The sequence below is a fragment of the Peromyscus californicus genome, unplaced genomic scaffold (genome assembly GCF_007827085.1).
Source record: "Peromyscus californicus insignis strain IS unplaced genomic scaffold, ASM782708v3 Scaffold_17__1_contigs__length_78620276, whole genome shotgun sequence".
Classification (NCBI taxonomy): domain Eukaryota; kingdom Metazoa; phylum Chordata; class Mammalia; order Rodentia; family Cricetidae; genus Peromyscus; species Peromyscus californicus.
In genome coordinates, this window is record NW_026294469.1 from 13,115,980 (window position 1) to 13,122,836 (window position 6,857).

A 6,857-nucleotide genomic window follows, 5' to 3' on the forward strand; every position below is an offset into this window, starting at 1 on the left:
CTCTGTGCTCATAACCCATGTTTGAAATATTTCCCAATTAAACATTCAAGTTATGTCTATGATCTGATCAGTACTTAATCCCTACCCCTACCACTTGGTCCAAAACATTGGATATCCCTTCTAGCCTGCAATGGCCTCCTAAATGATGTCTGTTTTCTCTCCTGCCTTCCCTCTGGACTACTGTTCATATGTCAGAGTGCTAAGTGTCATTTGCATGGTGTTCTCTGCTCAGTGCCTTCTCTGCTCCCTCAGTGAATTTACAATGTCCCACAAGTTCCTGATGATTAACTTCTCATGTCCATTATAGTCATTCCCGATCTCATCCAACTACATCTCTGGCTTCATCTTCTGAGATGCACCTTGTACCACATCACTACAGACATGATGGCTTCTTTGCTACTCCTCACTTAGTGGAAGATGGCTCAATTCATGACCTTCATCCTGTTCATCCTTTCATCAAGAATGTACTTCTTCCACGAAATGATGTGAATGTTTTTGTTTTCCATCCAAATCAATGTGTTGAAACCCCTATCCTTAACAAGATGTATTCAGAAGAAAAGGCTTGAGAAATAAGTCATTGGAGTGTATCCTTCCATGTCAATGTTCTAATTAGAGCCTTCTATTTCAAATCATACCATATAACTACTATATTTAGTTTTGCAAAAATAGTCAATGTTACAACAGATTTCCATGGGCACATTCTACTAAGGAAACACAGACTTTAAAGAGACCCAAGAAACCCTCCAAGTTTCTCCATCAACAAAGTCAATTTATAAGGATGAAAGAGGGCCATGGATGGTACAGGAGCATACGTGAGGCCCTGGAGCCTATCCACACACTTGAAAGTAAGCAATAAACCAGGAAATGGATGAAACAAGTGAGAAAGTAAATAAAAATAAAGATAAAGGGAGCCAACATTGCTTTTTATTATGGAATGTGAAGAAGAAAAATTCACAACAAATAAAAATCTCAATTCAAATGTCTTCACATTATTGATCCAAAGGTTTTTCCAGAATAATTCTTGGAATCTGACCAGTGACCATGTTACCAATGTGCTGCTCAGGGTGTGAATTGTAATAAATAAATGACACTTGATGAGTGCTCTGACGTTCTAGTTGCAGGCCTTACTCAGACTGGAATAGACTCACGAGGGAGATTAGAATTAAATGTAGATGGATAGTATATATGTAAACTCCATGAAGATAAAAATCCTGACATTTTATTTCATGATTGTAAAGGGAATAAGAATAATATGGCCAATGTGAGATACTGAGGGAGCCAAACTGTAAACAGAGCTATAGACACAACTAAGTGAATGGACTCATTAACCCTCTTGTTAAAGACAATAGTGTGAGAAGCCTGGTGCTCTGAGGTCGGGCTCAGATCCCCGGGATGGTTCACCTGCAAATTAGGCTTGATCATGGCCCAGGCTGCCCTGTGTTGTCTGTCTCCAAGATTTCTGCCCACTGCCATTGCTCTTGAACCCAGATCCAATTGGTTCTGGGTTTCGCTTGGTACTTCACAAAAAGAGAATTATAGAAACTGGTAAAGAAGATGTGCTCTGAAACTCTCTCCAGGGTGTTTGCAGAAACATCTGTTCATTTCCTACACAGCAACCCGGCTGCAAGAAACACACCATGTCTATTCTCAAGATCCATGATCTTTGACTCCCATAGGAACCCCACTGTTGAGGTTGACCTCTGCACCTCAAAAGGTCTCTTCCGAGCTGCCATGCTCCATAGGCATCTATGAGGTCCTGGAACTCCGTGACAATGATAAGACTCGATACATAGGGAAAGGGTGTCTCAAAGGCTGTTGAGCACGTCAATAAAACTATCTCACCTGCTCTCATTAGCAAGAAACTGAGTGTTGTGAAACAAGAGAAGATCGACAAACTGATGATTGAGATGGATGGCACTGAAAATACATCGAAATTTGGTGCAAACACCATCCTGGGAGTGTCCCTGGCTGTCTGCAAAGCTGGTGTTGCAGAAAAGGGAGTACCCCTTTACCATCACATCGCTGACTTGGCTGGCAACCCTGAAGTCATCCTGCCGGTTCCCGCTTTCAATGTGATCAACGGCGGTTCTCATGCTGGCAACAAGCTGGCCATGCAGGAGTTCATGATCCTCCCCGTGGGGGTGTCCAGTTTCCGGGAAGTCATGCGCATTGGGGTAGAGGTTTATCACAACCTGAAGAATGTCATCAAGGAGAAATACGGGAAGGATGCCACCAATGTGGTTGATGAGGGCAGGTTCATGCCTAACATCCTGGAGAACAAAGAAGTCCTGGAGCTGCTGAAGAACACAATTGGGAAGGCTGGCTACACTGACCAGGTTGTCATCGGCATGGATGTGGCTGCCTCTGAGTTCTTCAGATCTGGCAAGTATGACCTGGACTTCAAATCTCCTGATGATGCCAGCAGGTACATCACGCCTGACCAGCTGGCTGACTTGTATAAGTCCTTCATCCAGGACTATCCAGTGATGTCCATCCTTTGACCAGGATGACTGGGAAGCCTGGAAGAAGTTCACAGATAGTTCAGGCATCCAGATGGTTGGGGATGATCTCACAGTAACTAACCCTAAGAGGATTGCCAAGGCTGAGAGTGAGAAGTCCTGCAACTGCCTCCTGCTCAAAGTCAGTCCAATGGTTGAGGCGTCGTGGTGTCCCATTGCTCTGGGGAGACTGAAGATACTTTCATCACTGACCTGGTGGTGGAACTCTACACTGGGCAGATCAAGTCAGGTGCCCCATGCTGATATGAGCGCCTAGCCAAGTACAGTCAGATCCTTAGAATCGAGGAAGAGCTGGGCTGCAAGGCCAAGTTTGCCGGCAGCTCCTTCAGGAACCCCCTGGCCAAGTAAAGTGTACATGGATATCCCTGGAGCCACTGGCTGCTTAGACCTTGTCCCTGATGTCAACGAGGAGGCTCAAAGCTGGCCCAGCACTTGTCCCTCCCATGCCACTGCTTCCTTCGATGTCCTTAGACAGCCACATCTGACCACCTGGAGCCCTGCTGGGAAATCCAACCTTGTAATCATGTGATTGGTCTGAATCATTGTTTCTGTCACCTCACCTCCAAGCTAAGTGTCTGAAGCCCACTGTAATCTTTGGGGTGGCCGCAGGTAAGACCTCTGCCCCAGCAGCTCTACATACAAAACAAAAGCCTCAGTGACCCATAAAAAAGAAAAGAAAAAAGAAGTTGTGTTTTGTCTCAAAAAACAGAGCAGATGACAATCATACAGCAGATGTAGGACAACCATTAGCAATGACCACAGTGAAATCAGTTACTCAAGTTTCACAGGGATAGCAGGGTTCCACTGGTCTCTATGCTATACAGGAAAAAAAAATGAAAGAGAAAAACAAAAGAGAAGGAGATGAGGGAGAGATGAAAGAAAGTTACTTTTGATCTTTCATCCCAAGCATATCCGCATAGATGCCGCCTGTCTCACTTCCTGCGTATGCACAGTGTCCCCTATGGGAGTGATGGCAGTCTCCCAGGAGGCAGCATAGGACTATGACAGTACACAGGAAGCTTGGAGTCTCAGCCCACACCAGAGAACAGTTAATCTATAGCCTCCGGAGCACAAATGCCAGCCCCTTAGGTCATCTCCTGTGTCTCCTCTCCCTGGTGACAGCCTTCTGCTTGCTCCTAGCTGAATCATCCCTGACCTACACTTCTCCCCTAGTCATCCTGTCAAGCAGTGCTGAACTTGTATTGCATGCTGTAAACTGGGCCTTATGTCAAGGAGGAGACACAGGTGATTTTATGCAATATTTAGGTGTGAGTAAGAGATTGCTTATTTTTCTGTTAAGCTCTGGCACTTTGTTTTCTTTCTGAAGCAGGGTCCCCGATGTGTCTCCTATTTGTCCTTGAATTTGAGATTCTCCTGCTTTAGCCTCCCAAATGCTAAATCAATAGCGTGAGCCAAATGTGCCTGCCTGGCCAAGGTGGAGTTTTAAATTTTCAGAGGTCAATCTAATGTTCCGCTAAGTAAGAACTGTGACCGTCCACCCTCCTCACCTCTTAACCCTGTCTTAAGCTCTAAGTACTACTCTCCTTCAAGCACTCACAGCGTCTATATTTTGCATTTTATATTTATAGTCTAAATTTGTATTCCTGTGACCTAAATATCTGACAGAAACAGCTTAAGGGTGGAAATGGTCATTTGGGCTCATGGGTTCAGAGGATCCCAGTCCATCCCAGTAAGGAAGGCATGGCAAGATGGCAGCTGTTCACGTGATGGCAGTCAGGGAGCAGGGAACAGCAGGAACTGGAGTCTGGACTAGTAATTATCAAAGGCTTACCTCTACTGACTCATTTCTGCCCGCCAGGCCTACATCCTCCAAGCTGCACAGCCTTCAAACTGGTACCCAATGCTTACAGTCAAGCATTCAAATCAGGACTGTGAAGCATGGTGATCTAACCAAGAAAAGACTCTCATAGAGTTCAAAGGTTGAGGGATGCCACTCCTGGTTATTAACTGCTGTGTGGACTTCCTACCAGACATCAATCCTCCTTAGAGGACTGAGTGACCTGATCTCACACCATCTTCTCTTCATGGGTGAATTACCTACCCATATCTTATTCATTTTCCATGCAGTTCTCTACATTATTTTGGAGATTTCTACAAATATTTAAAACATGTCTGTCAACCTGGCTACATGGTTCTTTGACCTGACTTGTTAAAATTCTCCCCTCTATTCCTCTCTTCAGCATGACCACAACTTAGACTCTTCCACTTCAGAAAGTGTTGGCACCAATATCCAACCTAGCGAGTAGATGTCCTCTCATCTCTTGCGTCTGAGAGTTATGGTTGACTGGCTGTCTCATAGTTGCTCTTCTCTCATTTCTTATGTTTTTCACCCTGTCAAGGGCTTCACTTCCTTCTGTGTTTAGCCTGGTCCATGAAGTACGTTATATCTGCCCCTTTCAAATTCTTTTTTTTCTTTTCATTTATTCTTTTCTCATATAGCACATGCCTTCAGTTTCCCCTCCCACCACTCCTCCCAGTTCCCCCACCTCCCCTCTCCCTAAGATCAATTGCTCCTCCTTTCCCCTTGAGAAAAGAGCAGGCCTCCCAGGAATATTAACCCATCATGACATAAAAAGTTACAATAAGACTAGGCACACACACACACCCTCATATCAAGGCTGGATGAGGCAACCCAGTAGGAGGAAAAGGGTCCCAAGAGCAGGCAAAAGAGTCAGAGACAGCCCTACTCATACTGTTAGGAGTCTCACAAGAACACAAAGCTAAACAGCCATAACATCTATGCAGAGGACCTAGCACAGACCTATGCAGGCCCCAAGATTGCTGCCTTAGTCTCTGTGAACCCCTATGAGCCCTTGTTTACTTCTGTGGGCTGTGTTCTTGTGGTGTCCTCAACACTTATGGCTCCTACAATCCTTGCTATCCCCGCTTCCACAGGATTCTCTAAGCTCTGCCTAATGTTAGGCTGTGGGTCTTTGTATCTGCTCCCATCAGCTGCTGAAGGAAGCCTCTTTGATGATGATTGGGATAGGCACTCATCTATGAGTGTAGCAGAATATCATTAGTAATCATTTCATTGACTAATTTTTTTTGCCAGTCATGTTTGGTTCTACCCTAGGTTTCTAGGCCATCTCTCATGAGTTCTGAGACACCATTGCCCCAACAAAGAAAGAAAAAGACTATAAAACAAACTTTATAAAGGTAATAGAGGTCCTTAAAAAAAGAAGTGAATAAGTCCCTTAAAGAAATCAAGGAAAAGACAACAGAGGAAATTAATAAATCCTTTAAAAAAAACCAAGAAAGTCAAGAAAAAACAAACAAAATTGCTCAAGACCTGAAAATGGAAATAGAAGCAATAAAGAAAACACAAACTGAGGGAATTCTGGAAATGAAAAATCTAGGTAAGTGAACAGGAAATACAGAGGCAAGCTTCACCAACAGAATACAAGAGATGGAAGAGAGAATCTCAGGCATTGAAGATATGATAGAAGAAATAGATATATCAGTCAAAGAAAATGTTAAACCTAAAAAGTCCTGATGTGAAATATTCAGAAAATATGGGACACTATGAAAAGACCAAACCTAAGAATAATAGCAATAAATGAATTTCAAAGGCTCAGAAAATATTTTCAACGTAATCATAGAAGAAAAAATTTTCAAACCTAAGAAGGAGATGTCTATAAATGTACAAGAAGCATACAGGATAGAAAATATATTGCAACAGAAAAGAAAATCCACTTGCCACATAATAATCAAAACACTAGACATACAGAACAAAGAAAGAATGTTAAAAGCTGCAAGGGAAAAAGAGCAAGTAACATACAAAGCAGACCTATTAGAATTATACCTGACTTCTCAATGGAAACTTTAAGAGTCAAAAGGGCTAGACAGATGTCTTGCAGACTCTAAGAGACCATGGATGCAAGCCCAGACTACTATTCCCAGCAAAACTGTCAATCACCATAGATGGAAAAAACAATACATTCCATGATAAAGCCAAATTTAAACAATATATATCTGCAAATCCAGCTCTATAGAATGTCCTACAAGGAAAACTCCAACCCAAGGAGGTAAATAACACCCATGAAAACACAGGAAATAATCTCACACCAGAAAAAAAAAAAGATGGGAAGCTGTAGAAAATCCTTTTGTACACTGTGAAGATTTGTTGCTGTGATTGGCTTAATAAACAAGCTGACTGGCCAATAGCTGAACAGAATAAAGTTAGGTGGGAAAGTCAAACTAAGGATGATTGGAAGGAGAAGGGAGGAGTGAGGAGTCATCATCCAGATGCAGAGGGAGCAGGAAATGAATGTGCCATGCTAATAACATACCACCACATGGCAGAGCATAAATAAG

General features: G+C 43.1%; 1 pseudogene; it reads left to right on the forward strand.

The window, feature by feature from the left end:
* Window positions 1-1,637: 1,637 nt before the first annotated feature.
* On the forward strand, window positions 1,638-3,235 carry LOC128112408 (alpha-enolase-like; annotated as a pseudogene).
* The last annotated feature ends 3,622 nt before the right edge of the window (window positions 3,236-6,857 follow it).